Raw genomic sequence first — 21,533 nt, 5'->3', positions numbered from 1 at the left:
GCAATGAAGACCCAATGCAGCTAAAAATAAATTTTAAAAAAAACATAAAAAAAGAAAAAAATTACAAAATATGAAATAACCATATTAAGTGAAGGAGTTACGGCTGTAATTTTTTGCAAAATTGTTTAAATAATAAAATGTTCTAAATTTGTGCCTATCTAAGCACTGGAGGGCAGCATCAGAAGCCTTTAGGGGACCACTGAGATAAGGATGGCACTAAAAATCATCCTGTCCTGGTTCTGACATCCTGCCCTCCTTTGGGCCTTCAGGAGGTGTTGCCCAGGATTGCCCATCCTCCCACTCGCCAGTGGGATTTTTTTTCTAGTTTTTCTGCCTTAAAAAATAATCACTCTTCCTCCCAGTCCTTCTTGAAAATTGCTTCTGATTCAACCTTCCTAAGCATCAACTCAATCGTGTAACCTCCTCTGCTCAGAAGCCATTGCTGGGCAAAGGTTCACACATGAGGCATCTTTAGAAGGTGATGAAAATATTCTCTATCGTGACTGTGGTGGTGGTTCCTCAAAAACTACATACGATTGTCAAAGCTCATGGACCTGCACATCTAGAAAGGGTAAATTTTACTGGATGTAAGTTATACCTCCATAAACCTAACTTAACAAATAACACCGGCTTCCACTTAGCAAATATTGAGACTTTTCAACATCTAAAATTATTTCCACATTAGAAATCATCTGGAGGAAAACACAACATACAAATTCTGTTAAATGAAATGAAAATGCTTCTGGGATAATCTAAGCCATCTCTGTATATAAGGTGTCCACTGTTGGCCCTCCCAGTTCTGCCCTCAATGGGAACCCTGGCAAGTGCTAAGAAATCACTGAACTTCCCCTTATAAAGGAGAAGTGGGAGCAGTGGGCGTTCAAGTCTTGATAGCAGCCCCCCGGTGGCATTTTTTCCTCTCGCTGTGGGGTGATGCTTGGGCCATGGTGTGCCTTCTACCTAGGAGGCCCCTTTGGCCCTGGGGAAACAAGAAGGACGAGGGTGGGGCCCAGTGGAAAGGGAGCCAGAATGGAGGCTTCAGGATGAGCCAAGCAGAGGATACGGTCTGGGAAGTAGGAGAGCAGTTGTCCATCAGGCCCGCAGGACAAGAGAGCAGGCAGGGTGTCAGGGTGAAGGAGCATCAAGGTGCATGTATTAGTCAGCTTGGGCTGCTGTAACAAGTTGCACAGACTGGGCGGCTCAAACAACAGACATTTATTTCACAATTCTGTGAGGCTGGATGTCAAAGATCAAGGTGTCTGCAGGGTTGGTTTCTTCTGAACTTGTCTCCTTGGCTTGCACATGGCTCTCTCCTCCCTGTGTCATCCACACGGTTTCTCCTCTGTATGCCTGTGTCCTAAGCTCCTCTTCTTCTAAGGACCCCAGTCATATTGGATTAGGGCCCACTCTCAATGACCTCATTTAACCTTAATGACCTCTTTAAAGACCTTATCTCCAAATACAGTCACATTGTAAGGTGCTGGGGGTTAGGACTTCAACATATGAATTTTAGGGGATCACAATTTACGTGCCTTTGGCAGCACATTATTACGTGCCTTTGAGCTCTGTGCAAGGTGGAGGCTGGGAGTAGAGGCCTCTAAAAATGCTGACAATTCTTGATGTGTATCAGAAAGGATGATACTGAAAGTCCCAGGTCTTTCCCATGTTCTTGATTCAGACATCATTTTACTGCCAATATGGCCATGACATCAGCATGATCACAGTGGACAGCCCAGACATCAGCTCAGACAAACAAAAACTGTGAGCAATCTTCTATCTGAACTCTCAATGGTTTAATATGTGAGATAACAGGTAAACACCAGCAAAAAAAAAAAAAAAAAAAAAAATTGCTCTTATAGCCAGAATATCTGAAAAGCTGTTTGGTCCATAAGTAATAATGCACCTAGTGGAAAATGTCTCCATTCCTGAGAAAACTGGGGACTAAGACCCGGATCCCCCCAGCAGTGCTCACAGAGGATGAGACATATGTGGGGCAAAGGTCTAAGCATGCTGATGACACCTCCAGCTTTTTCATGGAAGCATTTTATTTATTTTTTTAATTTATTTTTATTATTATTTTGCGGTACACGGGCCTCTCACTGTTGTGGCCTCTCCCGTTGCGGAGCACAGGCTCCGGACGCGCAGGCTCAGCGGCCATGGCTCACGGGCCTAGCCGCTCCGCGGCATGTGGGATCTTCCCGGACCGGGGCACGAACCCGTGTCCCCTGCATCGGCAGGCGGACTCTCAATCACTGCGCCACCAGGGAAGCCCCCATGGAAGCATTTTAACAGACAAACTGCAAAGTTGGTCAGGAGTAAAATTTCAAAATTCTGCAGAAGTCAAAGAGCAATAAAATATTCCCTTTGCTTACTGATAATACATGGAAAAGGGCTTTGGAAAAGAGCCTGGAAGTTCCTCAAATGATTAAACACAGAGGTACCACATGAGCCAACAAAAGCATCCCTAGGTATGTACACGAGAGAAATGAAAACATGTGTCCACACGACATCTTGCACACGGATGTCCACAGCAGCATTATTCACAACAGCCAAAAAGTGGAAACAACCGAAGTGCCCATCAGTCATTGAGTGGATCAACAAAATGTGCTATGTCCATATCATGGATATTGTTGGCCATGAAAAGGAACGAAGTATTGAGACACGCTATGACATGGATGGACCTCAAAAACACCACAGCAAGCAAAGAAGCCAGACTCATAGGAGCACATGTTGTGGGTTCCATTTATACGAAGTGTCCAGAATAGGCAAGTCATAGAGACACAAAGCAGATTCCTAGTTGCTTAGGGCTGGGAGAGAGGAGGTAAGGTGGGGTGAGAGCTCAGGGATGCTGGGTTTCTTCTGGGGTGACGAAAACGTCTAAGATTGACTTTGGGGATGGTTGCACAGCTCTATGAACTATACTCTTTAAATGGGTGAGTTGTGTGGTATGTGAATTTTACCTCAGTAAAACTGTTTTTAAAAGAAAGTAAGTACAAGGAGAGTAAAACTAAAGGTCACCGCTGTCGATGAAGTTGAAGATTCTGAGAGGGCAGAGGACTTCAGTAACAGGAAGCTGGGAAACACGGTCAAAGCTGTTCACATTGTAGATGCTGATCAAGAAGCAAGAAGGAAAAGAAAACCAAAGAATAAAATGTATCACTAAAATCTTCCAGAAATATTCTATGTGAATGATAATGCCTTCTGGGAATTTTGGGGGCAATTACAGCTACTCTTTTTTTTTTTTTTTTTGCGGTACGCAGGCCTCTCACTGTTGTGGCCTCTCCCGTTGCGGAGCACAGGCTCCGGACGCGCAGGCTCAGCGGCCACGGCTCACGGGCCCAGCCACTCCGCAGCATGTGGGATCGTCCCGGACCGGGGCACGAACCCATGTCCCCTGCACCGACAGGCGGACTCTCAACCACTGCGCCACCAGGGAAGCCCGCTACTCTTTTTAAAAACACTTTCATTTGAGGTTCTTAGTGCAAAGCTGAGTCTAGAACATTTGCCTAAACCAAGCAAATGCTCTGGTGAGCAGAAGTCCATGGAGATGATAAAATATAAAAAGAATCAGAAACCGCTGATATAATGAGACCAAATCCATGCAGAAAAAGCTGCGTGCAACGGGGGTGGGAGGGGTGAGGGGGTGGGAGGAGAGGCTATGTTCTCCTTTTTAAATCGGTTTCTTTTCTGAGCACAAGTGCTTTCTGTGTCTTCCTAACAATGCGGAGCCCACTACGTTTAGGAAAAACAGCACAGCCTTTGTTCCAGTCCAGAGTCGATGGCTTTTGCTGTTCCAATTTCAAGATCATGACAAGCAGCACGCTCTGGTCCATGACAGCTCAGCAGTTACGGGCTCAGATGGAGCGCGGGGCGCAGGGCGGGAGCACGGTGAGGTGGGCTAGGTGGGTGGCTGTCCTTGCTGAGTGAGGAACCTGCACGGTCTCTCAGCCCCTCCTCTGCACCCTCATCACCACACTGGGGAGTCCCAGCTCTTCCTGAGTCACCTGAGTGCACAGACGGAGTCTTATCTCCCTACCCCAGCGCCTAGCCCAGGGCCCAGCCCAGAAGGAAGCTCAGAAAACTAGTCGATGCTATCGTACGCTTATATGTCGGCTTGGGCCGCCTTAACAAAATACCATAGGCTGGGGGGTGCTTAAACCACAGATTTATTTCTCACAGCTCTGAAGGCTGGCAGAGCCAGACCCAGGTGCTGGCTGGTAGGTTATATTCTGAGGCCTTTTCTTGTGCCTCACGGGAGGCTGCCATCTCTCTCGATCTTTCTTTTGTGCACTCACAGGATGGGAGCCGGTAGAAAGCGAGCCTGTGTGTGCACTGTGGTCTCTTTCTAAGGATGTTAATCCCGGCATGGGCCCCACCCTCATGACCTAACCTAACCCTAATTACCTCCCAAGGCCCCATCTCCAAATACCATCACATTGAGGGTAAGGGCTGCAACGCAAGAATCTGCGGGGGAGACGCAGTTCAGCCCATTGTGACATGCAATATACCAAACATCACTACACCAGGGACAAATCAAATTAATCAACTTTAAAGGACAATATACATGCAGAAAAGGGAACCAGGGTAAGAATACAGCTTGATGAATTTTCACCAAGTGAACACACCCAGGCAACCATGACCTAAGTCCAAAAAATAGCATATACCAGCACCCCAGGGTCCTCCTCACGCTGCTTCCCAGTCAGGACCCCTCCCCTCTGCTCAAAAGGTAGGACTTCCATAGATTCGTCTCGCCTGTTTTTTGAATCGCACAGCATGGATTCTTCTGTGTCTGGCTTCTTTTGGTCAGTGTTATGTTTGTGCACGTTCGTCTTCATTGCTCTGTAGTGTTCTGTTGTATGAATACAGGCTCAACTCTTCTACTATTGATGGATATCTTTGTTGTTTCCAGTTTCTGACTATGAATAATGCTTCCATGAACGTTGTTATACTTGCCTTTTGTACACACAGAGCCACATACCCACACACCCAGTCACATGCATTTCTGTTGGGAACGCACCTAGGTGTCGAACTGGTGGGTCACGAAATAGTTATGTCCATTTGTGGTAGCAAAGGCCAAACGGTTTCAAGGTGGTAGGATGAATTTACCCTCCTATCAGCCATTTATCAGTTCCCCTCATTCTACCCTTGCCAACACTTGAGAACGTCAGTCTTTTCAATGTTTACCATCCTAGGAGGTGTGTACTAGTTTCTCATTGCATTGTTCAATTTGTACTTCCCCAATTATAATGAGATGGAGCGAATTTTCCTATTGCATTGTCCTCCTGGATATCTTCTTTTATAAAGTGCCTGTTGCCCATTTTCCTATTGAGTTGTCCTTTTCAAAATTTCTTCATCTGGAGGCAGTCTTCATATATTCTCAAGGCAAACCCTCTGTCAGTTACATGTGCTGCAAATATTTTCTCCCACTAGATGGCTTGTCTTTTCACTCTCTTAAGGGTGTGTTTAAAAGAAGTTTGTAAGTTTACTGTAGACTAATTTATCAACAGTGTCTTCTGTATTTAGCACATTCTGCATCCTGTTTAAGAAATTTTCCTCTATCTCAAACTCACAAACATATCCTCATATGTCAACTTTTAGAATTTCTGTTATTTACAATTCATACTTGGATCTATAATCCACACAAGATACATTTAAATTGTTATTGGTGTATAACTTAAGATAAGGTGCACAAATCTTAACTACTGAGCTTGATGATTTTATATACATATATGTAACTACCACCCAGATCAAAACATTGAACATTTCTCACACCCTAGGATCTCTCATACCTCCTTCAGTCAATAACCCCAAAGATAACAATACGTTGCCTCTATCACCATCAATTATTTTGCCTGTTTTGGAACTTTAGATACACAGAATCATACATTTGGTACTCTTCTGGGTCTGATTACATTTTGCTCAGCGTTGATTAACATTGAGATTCATCCATGTTGTTGCACGTTGCTGCTGTCCATTCATCTTCGTCATTGTATAGTACTCCATATAAATACATCACAACTTCTTTTTTTAATATTTATTTATTTATTATTTATCTTGGCTGCACCGGGTCTTAGTTGCAGCACATGGGATCTTCGTTGTGGCATGTGGGCTTCTTAGTTGCAGCATGCACACTGTTAGTTGCGGCAGGCATGCCGGATCTAGTTCCCCGACCAGGGATCAAACCTGCGCCCCCCTGCATTGGGAGTGCAGAGTCTTACCCACTGGACCATCAGGGAAGTCCCCATCACAACTTCTTTACCCACTCTCCTTTTGATAGACGATTAGGTTGTTTCTTATTTCAAGGTATTATGAATAATAAGGTGGCTATGAATATTCTTGTACATGCTTTTGAAGGACATAAACACTCTTTTATGTCAGATATCTACGAGGATACACAAAACTTTGATGCTACCACACTATGAAAAACATTTAGATTTGTCAAGCTCTCCCTGCCAAAAACACATAGCATATTTTATCTATAATACATCTATAGTTCCCACATCTATAGTTCTTTTTGGAAAGAACTGTGAGAACCAGTCTTCTCTGTTTTTTATTTTGAAATAATTTCAGACTTACAAAACATTACAAAAATAACACAAAGAATTCCACATGCCCTTCATCCAACTTTCTCAAATGTTAACACTGCATTATACTTGCTTTATCATTACCTCTCTCTAATGTATGTGCATGTGTGTGTGTGTGTAAATATGTAATCTTGACACTGTTGGAAGAGCACTGGCTAGTTACTTGGTAGATTCTGTACACTTGGGTTTGTGTGATGTTTCCTCACAACTGGGTTCAGGTTATATGTTTGGGGCAGGAACACACAGATGTGACGCTGAGTCCTTCTCAGAGCCTCATATTCGAAGGCACAGATGTCAATTTGTCCCATTACTGACGTTGCTAACTTTCCTCACTTGGCGAAGGTGGTATCTGCCAGGTTTCTCCACCATAATATTACAATTTTCCCTTTGTAATTAATTAACATCTTATGGGAAGATGCTTTGAGACTATGTAAACATCCTGTTTCTCATCATACTTTCATTTCCTAGTTTTAGCATCCATTGATGATTCTTGCCTGAAACAGTTTTTATGGGAATGGTTGAAAACTAGTTTTTGTTTGTTTTTAATAACTTCAAATTTTGCAAAAATCTTACAGTAATAACCAGTACTTCTCACAAATCAAATGGAAGCCTGGAAGATCACTAGACTTTTACCACAAAAACATCCCCAGAGTCACCTTCAAAGATTAAAAGAATAAAACTGGCAAACTGGTGGTGGCACCGGCAGTGGCTACATTCTCAGGCCAAGTGTAACCCTCCCCTGAAGGCCTGAGAGGCAGCCAAAGAAGAGAGAGAACAACTCTCCTAAAAGTCTCCGATTCTGTACAAACCACCCGCAGACAATCTCGATGCAGGCCGAGAAACGACGTTTTGCATGCTCAAAGCATCTCATTCTAGAAGGAGCACATAAGGTCAGCCAGGGCAGGGATGGGAAGCAGGCGTCAAGGCTGGCAGATCCTGAGGTCCCCAGGGTCCAGCTCATGTCTTCTCTGGAGACAAAGCAGAAGGCGAACTACAGACTGTGTTTCTAGGAGATTCTCACCTCTGCAGCTCTCCCCAGGCTGAGACCTGCTCACCTGTTTAAACGCCAAACCCAGCACAGACAACCTGCTGCACCAGCTGGGATCCCGCTATGTTGCAGCTTAACCAGTCAGGCTCCCTGGGAGCAATGTCACCAAGAGAGCTGACACAGGAACAGGTTCTAATTTATAAGAGGACTAGGTCCCAAAAGCTCATTCTGAAAGCCAAGAGTTAGAAATAAGAGAGATGGGGGCTGGAGAGAAAGACAGTGGCCAGGTTAGCTCACAAAACCAGTAACTCACGAAGCAGCTGCAGGGAGGATTGAGAGCTGTGAAACGGAACCTTGACCCAGAACATGATTCCTACGAGATGAAGACTGACCTAGGCACCAGAAAGACAACTTGCCCCAACTTGTCCAGTACAGTTCTGCTCAGCAAAACCCAATTTAGCATCTCTGATGTGTCAGGTCTTGTGCTGAGCCCTGGGATACCAAGGAAGGGGAAGATAGGGCCTCTGCCCTTGAACTTGCAGCACTGGGAGGTGTCTGCCAAGAGACAGACCCGGGGTCACCAAGACCCCAGTAGATGATGGAGCCTGGGCCCCACTGTCCCAAAAGGTGTGTTCAGATTGGCTGGTCATGAGCAGGCTTATGGGCTGGGGCTGCCTGCTCAGCGGGCAGCTAAGGCTGGTTGCCGTAAAGCACCTGCCCCTCAAAGGTATTGCTCTGCCGGTGGTTATACAGCAGAGTCCAATTTTCCCTGCAAAGAAGACACATCCACCAGCTGTTTCTTCCCTCTCCAACCCACAAAGTAATACATTTTTCTTACTTGTACCTATTGTTCTTGGCTTTGACCAACCCCCTCCCTTGAGTTCCTTGAAAACATTAGCATTTTCAAAGAAGAAGAAATGAGCCACAGTAGAGAAACACAGTCTGATAACAGGTCATCTTTTCTGCCTGAGGCTCCAGCTCTGAAACCTGCAATTCATCAGAGCTAACATTTTAAGAGCACTGTGACTTCCTGTGCAACTAAGAAAGACAAAAAGCTGCCGGATGAACGACGGCACAGAGGAAGACACCATCCACCGTGGGACCCAGCTCAACATCGAGCTGTTAAAACGTGAGCAAAGATGCATACTAGAACCAATTAAAAACGATAATTCTGGTTAGTCTGACAGGCTCCGAGCGCTGTGTGCTAGGTGTCGAGACGGGAACACTGGAGGGGACAAAAGCAATGATGTGAAGGCCCTGCTCCAGTCCAATGGAGAGACACACTTATCGTCTAAACTTTACTTCTTCTTCCGCTGTCTCCCCTGCAAGCCCGCAACACCCAACCATCCAAGTCCTGTTCCTCCTCAATCTCGCTCAATTTTTTCCACATTAAGGAGACCATCTTAGAGCACAGCCCCCTGGTTCGGCCATGTTCCCACCTCCCCAGTGCAGGCCAGGGACTGGGGCTCCGTCTGTCAAACGTACCCCACTGCAGGACCCCAAGTCCTGCAAACCCAAGTCCAAAGCCTTTATCAGCCTCCGTCCCCAGCCTCTCCCATTCTTCATCATGGTCTCACATTTGATTTCAACATATCACCTCACTTTTTTGTTCTTTTACTTTCCAGGCTACAAGAAAAAGAAAATAATCTGTCTTAAAGTGTGACCACCAGGGCAAATAATTACGGACTCCATAGTGCTTTGAGCCTTGATACATTAAGATCCAAGATTAACTCAGAATATTACAACTATTGTGCTTTTATGAAGACCATTTCTTCAAGATGCCTTATTCCTAACACCATGCTTTATGTCTGTCCCTTTAAACAAATATTTAATAGCTCAGGAATGTTAGTGAGGGCAGAGGCTCTGGTCAGCAAGGACTCAGCTCACTATTTGAAAGACGAAACAAGATGAGTTTTATCCACAAAGAAAAGCCAAACAGTCTCCAGTATCATAAACCACACATCCGTCAGACTGGGCAGGGGCGGGAACAGACAGCCTTTCTGGAAAGAAAAACGACAGCGACCCTTTGTGCCCTGGGGAGCATGAAAAACAAACGCGCAAACAACAACAACAAACTACCAAATCAATCAAAACACAAACCAATTCCAAATTGGCTTGAAGACATCTCCACTGCAACAAAGCGAACCATGCCTTGGTGACCGTGCCACCCGGGGAGAGGAGCGCCTGGCCTGTCTTCATCCGGGCCATCCCTGTGCTCAGATCAGAGTCAAACGCAAATGCACACGTGGAACAAAGAAATCCATGACAGTACAAGACGGGAGGACAGCTGACCGACACGGGGCTTGGGACCGACCAGAGTCCCAGCGGGGAAGTTACTGTGTGGCCACCATGCGCCTCTCGAGGACCTTCAGCCTCAGTTTCCTCACCTGTAAAACGGAGCTGGCCGGCCTACTCCCTGAGTTGCGGGAGGAAGTCGGCACAGGGAGCCCTCGTCACGAAGGGCAGGGCTCAGGAGGCCCGGGAGGGTGGCAGGGGACAGGGCCGGCTAGCGGGGAAAGGGAGCGGGCACAGGACTCCAAGATGGTGGGGGTGGAGGACGCAGGACCGGCGGGCCGGCCGGGGACAGGCGCAGGTCCCTACCTCCTGGACTGCGGGGTCCTCCCAGCACCTCAAGGTCGACCTCAGCAAGCCACTGACCTCTAGTAACAGCTTCCGGGACCGCTGCTCCCTGCGCGCCCAGCCTCCGGGCCGCGTGCGCAACTCCCTCCACGTGCGCACCACGTGCGCGCCCCCCAGAGGTTGCAGGCGGCCTCGCAGGCGCGCTCCCGGCACCAGCCCTGGCTCCCGCCAGCAACGGCTTGCCTCCCCACGCTGACCCTTAGTAAATTCAGTAAATCGCTGAATCCTTATCAGGGCACGATGGTGTCCGTTTTACAGATGAGGACACCAAGGCCCCGGGGGAAAGGGCCACTTGCCAAAGGCACACGGACAGAAGGGGGCGGTGTCAAGATTCGATTCCAGACCTGGTCGTCCTAGCACTTCGGTTCTTTTTAAAGTTGAGACACTACAGGCCTTGTGTGTTGGGAGCACTGCGCTCGTAACCACCATCCATTGTTATGGTTCGCCACGTTTTGCTTTGTGAATGGATCTGTCCCTGATTGTGTGTGAATGTCTGTGTGCACGCGCTTTGGAGGGCCTTGGCCCTCAGACTCACACTCAACAAATACCGGTTGAGCCCCTACCCCATGCCTGGCATTGATTTGGGCCATTTACACATTATTCCTCTTTGTCCTCCGCCAGTCCTGCCATCAGTTAAAACCCACATCCTACTCTTCTGGAGAACTGATTTTTTTTTTTTTTTTTTGGAGAACTGATTTTTAATTAGGCATCATGAGTAACTAATCATCCTCTTGTGTGGTTTTTCAGGCAGGATGGTGGAGAGCTGCTGCTGGAACTCTGGCTAAGCCCATACTGTAAGCAAGCCCCCTCTTCTGGGGCCAGGATGTGATGGCTGGGAAGGCAGCAGCCCTCCTGTGCTGGGAGGCCTTCCCAGCAACATTGCTGCTTTGACTTCCTTTGATCATCACCTCTAGGAGTTCAGGCCCATTAATTCATCTGACTTCCAGTTGTCAAAAGGGATAATGGAAAAGTTGAACAGATCCCATCTGAACTCCTTACTGTTGTTTGGAGAACTCTTGCCGTTTTAAACATATATAGGTTAGATCCATTTTAATGAGCATCATTTCAAAGTTTAAGATAAAGAGACAGGCAAAATTGAAAATAACCTACACAAGAATAATCCTTTTCAGTGTATAGATGCTTCCCCCAATTTTACCTCTTCACAGCAGGCTGGAGGGCATTACTGCTACCCTCATTCTTCAGATGAAGAAACTGAGGCTTGGAGGCCACCTGCCTGGCCCAGGGCCATACATGGGGTTATGAGAGCCAGCATTTAACCCCAGGGCTCTCCTTGCTACTGACCTGTCTTTCCCCACATCTCTCAGGGTTTTGCCTTCACTTTGGAGACCTGTTGTCCTACTTCTTTGCTTGTGTTCAGGGTCTGTGTCCTTGAGGCCCTCTGTATTCTTCCCAGAGGACCCTGGAGAGAGAAAAAGAGGTTTGGCCAACAGGGTTGCTTCGGGTGGCTCAGGGACTACAGGAGAGACCCCTGCAGGGCCTGGCCATGGGCAGCTGAGGACCTGCCCCGTTGTCCTCTCCCTCCCCCTCCTCCTACTCCTCCAGCTCCTCTTCCTGGGATCTCTGTTCCCTCAGGCCCTGCTCCAGGGGACCCCCTGCTATGCATGCCCGCTCCTAGTGACTTGATCTCTTAGCCCAGTTAAAGAACTGTGTTCCTAAGAGTCCTTTGAACACACCCTAGTGATGGGACTGATTCAGGGGAGCTGGCCTTGCTCCTTCCCAAGTCATGCCACGTGAGTAGCTGCTTATTCTTCCAAAAGCCAGCCTGGAGTGACACTTCCAATTATTTTATTCATCCATAACTTCTACTTCATGTAATTATCATTTATTGATCACCTAGTAGGTGCTGCATACGCAATATGAGTTGTAATTTAACCCTTTTAAATGGCCCTACAAAAGGGAAATTGGAGGTTCGGAGAGGTTAAGAAAGTTGCCCAAGTTGCACAGCTGCTAGTTACTGAGACCATCTAAATCCATGTTTCTCTGACTCCATAGTCTATACCTCTTCCTCCACACTACACTGATTTCAAGATTTATTAGAGAAAAGATAAAAAATCAAAACCACAATGAGGGAGAAGACCCAAATTTTGGCCAACAGGGCTAATGAATATTAAATCTGTCTCTGAGCTTCTTGGAAGCAAGAAAAAGAGGGGAGAAACATGAAGGGCTACATGCTTCTCTATATAATATAGAGTCTCTGAGGTAGGAGGAAATAAAATTTTTTCCTTATTTTCCATTCCAGAAGTCATTTCTCATGTGGGATTTTGTACAAGGATATTATGTAACAAAATGAACAAAGTTTTCAACAACCAGGTACAGCAAAAGACAGCTCAACAATTGTCCTGTGTAAAGCGTTAGTCCATTCAGTAATCATTCAACAAACCCTGAGCACCTACCATGCCTTAGCCGCCTAGATGCAAACCACGTGCAAAAAGATAATTACCCTGCAATGTAATCAACCCCATAGTGGAGGTGTGCCTGATGCTTCTGGAGCACACAGGAGTGGGATGAGACCCTGCCGGTGAGGGGTGGGGGGAGTCTGGTGACCTCACAGACAACGTAGCCCCACAGTCTTGAAGTTTGAGTTGGAATTGACAACTTATTTTCAAAAGGAGGAAAAAGCATGTGAGGAATGTGCCAAGACATGAATGCAAATGGTACATTTGAGGACTGGAATGTCACCTATCAGTGGGGCAGTACAGGACTCATAGGCGACAGCCAGCTTGATGAGGACTTCAAGGGCCAGGCTAAGGGGTTTCCTCAGCAGGATCCAATTCAGTACTGAAGGAACAGAGGCCAAACAGAGATGGGAGGAGCTGGGAACAGGGAGTCCCAAAAAAGGTAGTAACAAGACTACACGTGGGAGTCAGTGGCTAGGCCCCAAGAGGGGCCACCCAGGCGACTATTGCTGAGGAAGAACCACACACTGACAGGAGGGGAACCCCAGTGTGTCAGCCCAGAGGACAGATTCCAAGAACTGGATGAGGGGACCCAAAGTGAGCTCAGTTGGAAACCAGGTCGATTTTAAGAGTCCACAGAGAATTCAGGAGGTGAGGTCTAATACAAAGTTATTCCTGTAGATGAAGCATGTAATATCAAAACAAAAACCAGTGAGGGTGACTCCGTGCAAGACTCCACTGACAGGCCCAGAGCCTTTTTGGGATTAAAACACTCCTTCCCGGGACAGAACAGAGATTCAAGGATGAGGACTGAATAAAGGGTATATACCATGGGCTATCCTTGGCATGTCACTTTTCTGTGTTTTTTTTTTTTTTAATTCTTTAGACCTGTATTTATTTATTTATTTATTTATTTTTTTGTGGTACGTGGGCCTCTCACTGTTGTGGCCTCTCCCGCTGCGGAGCACAGGCTCCGGACGCGCAGGCTCAGCGGCCATGGCTCTTCCCGGACCGGGGCACGAACCCGTGTCCCCTGCATCGGCAGGCGGACTCTCAACAACTGCGCCACCAGGGAAGCCCTCTAGACCTGTATTTAGAGGATGATTTGAGCTCAGGCTCTCTGATGTCATTCTGGGAGGAGAACGTTTTGGAAGCTCCTTCTTTGAATCTTCTGCTTACTCTGAGCTGAACAAGTGTCCAGTTCAGATGAATTGCCCCAATAACCCTGTGGATTCATGAACTCATTTTTTGAATGTATTCACATGCATGTGTGCTTACCTATAACGTGTTCCCATTGGCTTACAAAAGCAGCGTACCAAAAAAAAAAAAACACGTGGGGACTTCCCTGGCAGTCCAGCGGTTAAGACTCCGTGCTTCCACTGCAGGGGGAGCGGTTCAGCTCCTAGTCAGGGCACTAAGATCCCTTATGCACACACCACAGCACCCCCCAAAATAAATAAATAAATAAAATAAAAAAATAAAAAGAACAAAAGCAGTATAGCTGTCTTTTATGGAGACAACTGGGATTTGTTGAATACTTACTACATGCTGGACTCCATGCTAGGTACTTGGATAAAGAGAGGAACAAGATGAATGTGGTCCAGCAGGTCCTGCCCAGGGGGAGCTCATACTCTAGTGGGAGAGAAAGGTGGATACACAGCCACTCTCTCAGCATCAAAGGCAACACAGCCATTTCCCACATGCTGCCTCATTTGACCCTCACAACTACCCTGTGAAGTGGACCTTTCTTTCTTTTTTGGGGGGGCTTGATTTCTAAAAGTTGAGATATAATTCATATACCATAAGTCATCCTTTTAAAGTGGTTTCTAGTATATGCACTAGGTTTGGCAATCATTATCACTAATTCCAGAACATTCTCAAAAGAAAAATCAGAACCCATTAGCAATCACTCCCATTCCCCTTTTCCCCCAGCTCCTAGCAATCACTGATCTACTTTCTGTCTCTACGAATTTGCCTGTTCTGGACATTTCCTATTTGTGGAAAAAACTATTCTTTCCCCCATCGTCTTTGCACCCTTCTTGAAAATCAATTGACCATTAATGTGTAGGGTTATTTCTGGACTGAGGTTACAGGTTACCATTTTACAGCGATTCAGAGAGATTAAGCTACTTGGCCAAGGTCACAGAGCTAATAAAGGAGACACTGGATTCAAACCCAGCTGCTTAGATTTGTCTAAAGTGCTATGAGAAAACACAATGGGGGAACAAATAACTCTCCACCCTGGGAGGCAGGTGTCAGGACTGGTCCTAAAATCCCTAAAGGGAAAAAGCAGAGAGGCCTTTGGTAAAACAGCAAAGAATAAGTCGTGGTTGGAAAGCCAAGGGCGAGGGCAGCAGAGGCAGGATTTAAAGACTTGTTGGGGTATTCGGCCTTCATTCTCTAGGAGAGGGGGAGTCCCTGAAGGTTTGTAAGCAGGGAAGAGGTGGACAGGGAGGGAGAGGTGGAGGACGCTTGGAGGGGAAAGATGGTGAGTTTGGATAACTTGATTCTGCAGTCCCTGAAGAACCACGAGGTGCCGATGGGGGTGGCCAGCTTAGTTGGAGAGAGTGGGCTGGGAGCGGGAAGAGGGCTCTGGTGGGGCTTGAGTCAAGGAAGTGGCAGCTGAGATCCAGCCTCCAGCAGAAGAAGAAAAGCCAAGAAGAGAGGCTGAAAGGCAGCCTTGAAGTTTAGTTTCGGGAGGCAAGGAGGAGGCGGTTCACATTGGGAAGGTATCTAAGAAAACGAGGTTGTAAAAGGAGTCTGGGGGTTGGCAAATAGGAGGACAGAATTTCAGGGCACAGTGTGGTCAGAAGGCCGGCTGGGTGAGACCACGTGTAAGTGGTTGCTGAAGATGTAGACTCAGGGAGGGAGCAACTCTTGCAAGAAGTCTGGAACGAGAAGACAGATTGAGGACAGAGAGGCGCTGTGTGGAGGAAAGACTCATGTCTCAGCATGCTTGAAGGCCAAGAGAAGGTGCCTGATGCAGGGACAGGAGGAAGAGCCCGGCAGGTGAAGGAGCAGCCCTGGGGAGGGGAGACCCAGTTCCTCCAAGACCAGAGAGAAGGAAGGAAGGGAGGGGAAGAGGAGGGTCAAAGAGGAAGAGGAGGGAAGGGAGGCTGAGTAAAATACAAGTGGGTAGGGCTAGGGCTTAGGAACAGTGCGCAAGGGCTTCCCTGGTGGCGCAGTGGTTAAGAATCCGCCTGTCAATGCAGGGGACACACGTTCGAGCCCCGGTCTGGGAAGATCCCACATGCCACAGAGCAACTAGACCTGTGCGCCACAACTACTGAGCCTGCGCTCTAGAGCCTGTGAGCCACAACTACTGAGCGCGCGTGCCACAACTACTGAAGCCCATGTGCCTTGAGCACCGTGCTCCACGACAAAAGAAGCCACGGCAACGAGAAGCCCGCGCGCCGGAACTAGAGAAAGTCCGCGCGCAGCAGCAAAGACCCAACACAGCCAAAAATAAATCAATAAAAAGAAAGAAAGAAAGAACAGTGAGCAAAAGAACTGCCAAGCGGCCTTCCCTGGTGGTGCAGTGGTTGAGAGTCTGCCTGCTGATTCAGGGGACACGGGTTCGTGCCCCGGTCCGGGAAGATCCCACATGTCGCAGAGCGGCTGGGCCCATGAGCCATGGCCACTGAGCCTGCACATCCGGAGCCTGTGCTCTGCAATGGGAGAGGCCACAACAGTGAGAGACCTGCGTACTGCAAAAAAAAAAAAAAAAAAAAAAACTGCCAAGCTCCCAATAACAATGGCTCAGCCAAGGGCAACAGTCACGAGCCTGTCATAGTGTGTGACGTTCTCCAGCGGTGCTAGCCGCCTTGGAAGCAGGAAAGCAGAAAAAACACGGTTGCGTAAATTTAGTGTTGAGATCAGTGGGCAAGGGAGCAAGGAGCTGAAAACGTCGGTGACAGTGTGGTTGAGCCACCTGAGCAGGGATTGTCCCAGCTGGAGAATTATGCTGGTCACTCCCTGCCTGGTCCCCCAGGTCCACGCTTCACCCCTCTCCCTGCTCTCTCTGCTTGGGGGGCACTAACCTCTATGGCCCACATCCAGGGACTCCCTTGTCCTCTGGTGGCCAGTCAGGCAGCGAGGAGGGTGGGAGGAGAGAGAGGCTGGGGAAGCAGGGGCCCTTCCCGCCCCCACCAGGCTCTGGCCCGGGCACAGCGCCCCCTGCTGCTACAGTGGTCACCACGTGCCAACACTGCCTGGCCCAGGTGGTCAGAGCATCCCACCATGGCCGTCCCTGGTCCTCACCATCCCTTGGGGTTCCCTAAACCCTGTGCACCCTCTGCAAACAGTCCTCTTCTAACCTCTTCCATGCAGTGCAGTGGGGCCCCAACTGACTTGGGAACAACAGATCTTGGCCCAGAGGGAGGGGGAAGGAAGAGGTGGATGTAGAGGAAGAGAGGAATACTAGGACTTCCCAGGTGGGGCTCAGGTTCCTCCTTGAAAGAATAAACAGAGCTCTCCAGGGCTGGGCAGGGGGATCAGTGGCGAGAGAAGGGTCCTGGGAGGAGGAGGAAGGGCGGCAATTCACCTTTCTCCTGCGTGAGGTGTCCTGTACTGCCCCCTGGTTCACCAGACTGCTTTCATTTCACACACACACACACATACACACACACACACACACACACACACACACACACACACACACACACACTGTAAATAAGAAGCTCCCTCGGATCCCTCTGAGCCTCAGCCCGGCCAGGCCCCATGCTGACACGGCGCCAGGTGACCCATTTTGGGTTTGCAGCATCTGCACAAAAACATTCAGTTTGTTCTGACCTGGCTTTTCCACCAGAAGGGTCCTGGCCCCCAGCAGCCTGCCAGAGGTTCAGCCCCTGGGTCACATGATCCTCAGCTCCCGCTAGGAGGCGCCGGGGCTCCGAGCTGTCCCTGAATGCTGCAGGATGGGGCCAGGCCTCACGCGGCAACTGTCTCCCTCACCCCTTGTTATAATTAAAAACTGGTCCTGCATCTGCTTTTGTAAGAGGTGGGGCCTCTGTGATCCAGTCAGAGCTGCTCTTTCTGGCAACAGAAATGCAGATTAAGTCCTTTTTTTGACCCCATTCCTTCAATCTTGTGTGAACTTGGCCCAAGTGAAGAACAACCTCCCCCCTTCCAATTCCTCTTGATAGATTCAAGGCAGAAGCCACATTTGACTCACTCTTGAATAGTGACCAGCCTTGGCCCATGGAAAGGAATTGATATAACTTCTCTAACATTGAGTATCTGCAAATCAATTAAACAATCTCCCAAAATAATATGAATAGCCAATTTTAAAAATGTTTATTTCATTTCTGAACAGATAATACATTCACACAGTTAAAACAAGACCCCCAAATGGTATAAGAGGCCTGCAGGGAACAGTCTCACTCCACCCCGTCCTCAAGGGCCCAGTTCCCTCCCCCACCCAACATGGACACAGAGGTAACTACTTGTACTGGTTTCCTGTGTATCCTTCCAGAGTTCCTTTAGGTAAATACAAGCAACTATGAATGTACTGAATAGACAGTTTTTAAAAAAATACTCATTAATGATTTAACTTTTTTTATTGAAGTATAGTTGCTGTACAATATTTTATAAGTTACAGGTGTACAATATAGTGATTCACAATTTTTCAAGGTTATACTCCATTTATAGTTATTATAAAATATTGGCTATAGTCCCCAATATATCCTTACATGTTATTATATAAAAACATAATAGTTTGTACCTCTTAATCCCCTCCCCCTATCTTGCCCCTCCCTCCTTCCCCCCTCCCCACTGGTAAGCACTAGCTTGCTCTCTATATCTGTGAGTCTGCTTCTTTTTTGTTATATTCACTAGTTCTTGTAGTTTTTAGATTACACATGGAAGTGATATCATACAGTCTGTCTGAACTTGTTTCACTTAGCATAATGCCCTCCAAGTCCATCCATGTTGCTGCAAGTGGCAAAATTTCATTCTTTTTTATGGCTGAGTCATATTCCGTTGTATGTTATGTGTGTGTGTATCTATCTATGTATCTATGTATCTATCTATATATATATCACATCTTCTCTATCCATTCATCTGTTGATGGACACTTAGGCTGCTTCCATATTTTGGCAATTATAAATAATGCTGCTATGAACATTGCGGTGCATGTATCTTTTCAAGTTAGTGTTTTTGTTTTTTTCTGATATATACCCAGGAGTGGAACTGCTGGGTCATATGGTAGTTTTGAATAGACAGTTTTTAAGCCAGCATTAACTGAGCACTTACAATGTGTTAGGCATGCTTCTGAGCACTTTGTGTTAACTCGTTTAGTCCTCAAAACAGCTCCAGAGGTAGGTGGTATGCCCGTTTGAAAGAAAATGAAACTGAGCCCAGCAGTTCACAGCCGAGGAAATGCAAATAATCAATAAACTTATGAAATGAAGGTCAGCTGCCTTAGAGTTCAGGGAACTTAAATACGAACTCCAACAGCATCTTTTTTTTTAAATTAATTTATTTTATTTTTGGCTGTGTTGGGTTTTCGTTGCTGCGCGCGGGCTTTCTCTAGTTGCGGCGAGCGGGGGCTACTCTTCCTTGTGGTGGCTTCTCTTGTTGTGGAGCATGGGCTCTAGGCACGTGGGCTTCAGTAGTTGTGGTACATGGGCTCAGTAGTCGTCGCTCGCGGGCTCTAGAGCGCAGGCTTAGTAGTTGTGGCGCACAGGCTCAGTTGCTCCGCGGCATGTGGGATCTTCCCGGACCAGGGCTCGAACCCATGTCGCCTGCATTGGCAGGCAGATTCTTAACCACTGTGCCACCAGGGAAGACCCTCCAACAGCATCTTATTTTCCATCCATCAGTGGGCAGACTTGGCAAAATGTGGGTAACCCTCACATGTGGAGGTGGGAACCGGCACTCACGTGCCCTGCTGGTGGGAGCATGAACTGCTTCAAACTTTTGGGAAAACAGTCTGGCAGAATTTTTTTTTTAATGACGTTGTAGATTTTTAAATTATTAATATTTTGCCATATTTTCTGCAGAGCTTTCTTAAAAAACAAAAAAAGCTTTACAGACACTATCAAAACTTTCTTGACTCTTGGGGACTTACCTGGCTGTCCAGTGGTTAAGACTCCGCCCTTCCATTGCAGGGGGCGCACCACATACCACACGGTGTGGCCACGAAAAAAAAAAGCTCTCTTGACCTGGTTGGAAGGCGCATAGATTTGTTCTTACCGTGTATAGAAATTTTTGCACTATTTTTTATATTATATATTGCAATAACATTTTTTTTGTTTTTTTGGGCAGAATTTATTTTTATATTTGATGTACACATCCTTTGACCCTATTCCTCATAAATGAAGACTCCAGAATATAAGGCTATATATACTGCAGATGTGCATCCCAGCATTGACAGGCAAAAAACTAGAAACCATCTGCATATTCATCAAGAGGAAAATGGTTGGGTAAATTCATAGGCAGTACTTTCACAGTAGGGAATATTATGCAGCAACTACATAAAATGAGTCAGATCTCTATGTGTCGATTTGTGATGCCCACAAAATATTTCTAAGTGAAAAAAGGAATTTACTCATAATTTGTATAATAGTGATATATTTTTCTATTTTCTATTCATTTATATTTCTGTATATTTTTAAGAAACATCGCAATATGTGTATTTGTTGAATATGACTGTAGGAGAATGGAGTCGTGATTCTCAATTGGGCAATTTTGCCCTCCAGGGGACATATGGTAATGACTGAAGACATTTTTGGTTGTCACCACTGGGGAGTGCTAATGGCACAGACGCTGAACATCCTGCAATGCACACGGGAAAGCACCTCCCCCCCACAACACCCTGAAAGTAATTTTCCAGCCCCAAATGTCAATAGCACTAAACTTGAGAAACCCGAGCAGAGAAAAAGGAAGAAAAAGGATAAACATGAAACTGTCAACAATCAACTTTTTCCTTAAACATATATGTTGTTTGACTTATTACAATGAGCGTTTATTTTGACCACTATAGGAATTTTCCTATAAAAGTAAAAAATAATACTCAATAAAAGTTTATTATTTTGGCAAAGACAATGGAGTAGGAAGGAGTGGGAGGCCGTTCCCCAAGCCAATCTGTTTCTCAAGGAGACATTTGAGGGCAGGGTTGTAAGCGGAGGGTGGTGAGAGCTCGAGGAAGCCAGGGGCGGGACCTGTGGGGATGCCCTGGAGCCTGGTCCCGACTTTGGAGCTCACCAGCTTAGACTGAATAATCTCAGGGCTTTTGTGAGTTAAACAAAGACCTGCAAAAAACATCCTATGATTAGGCAAGCCTACTGTGAGAGGGAGAAACAAGCCTCAACTCTATTTCCATTTTATAGCCTGGAATAAACTATCTTATGGTCAGGCAGGAGGGAACCATAACACATCAGAACAGAATTTTTCCCTGGTCCGCTGAGAGTTGGGTTAGCAGGTGTTTCTTGGCAAACAGTGCTCAATTATGATGGGAAAATTAAACAGCATTCTCTGTTGCAGTCCTCATCAGTCTTTAACATGCTAGTGTCTTCATCTCCAAAAGGGTGGTTATCAAATGCAGAACTTTCCTATCTTGACCAAGTCCTTTTTACCGAGAGCATATCCGGAGACCAGGAGTCCATGGGATATACTTTGGGAAATACTAATCTAGTCTAATCATAATTTTACTGATGAGGAAATGGTGGCCAAAACAAAAAGTGACTTGCTGAGTTGGCTGGTGGGGTTCCATCCCAGAACACCTATTTTCCAGACCAATGCTTTTTTCTCCCTCCAGCATTAAACATCTAACCATAAGTACACATCAACTATAGATTCTTGGGGAACATTCCTAGGACTTAAGGGAATTTTTTCCCAATTTAATTTGGAAGGGGTGCAGTGGAGGTAAGGAAGAAGGGATTAACAGCAGAAGCCATTAAAAGC

At 46.7% G+C, this 21,533-nt stretch overlaps 1 protein-coding gene across 1 annotated transcript in view; it reads right to left on the bottom strand.

The window, feature by feature from the left end:
• Positions 1–17,516, bottom strand: part of FAM178B (family with sequence similarity 178 member B) — a 102,797-nt gene extending 85,281 nt beyond the window's left edge. Inside the window, exons 1-2 of the mRNA XM_070046862.1 lie at positions 17,421–17,516; positions 11,515–11,632 (exon numbers count right to left, since the gene is read on the bottom strand). The gene's annotated coding sequence lies outside the window, so the exon portion shown is untranslated. The remainder of the gene's footprint in view (positions 1–11,514; positions 11,633–17,420) is intronic.
• Positions 17,517–21,533: the final 4,017 nt, after the last annotated feature.

Source organism: Globicephala melas, chromosome 12 (assembly GCF_963455315.2).
Source record: "Globicephala melas chromosome 12, mGloMel1.2, whole genome shotgun sequence".
Taxonomy (NCBI): domain Eukaryota; kingdom Metazoa; phylum Chordata; class Mammalia; order Artiodactyla; family Delphinidae; genus Globicephala; species Globicephala melas.
Note: the sequence above shows the minus strand (reverse complement) of the source record. Positions and strands in the feature narration are given on the sequence as shown.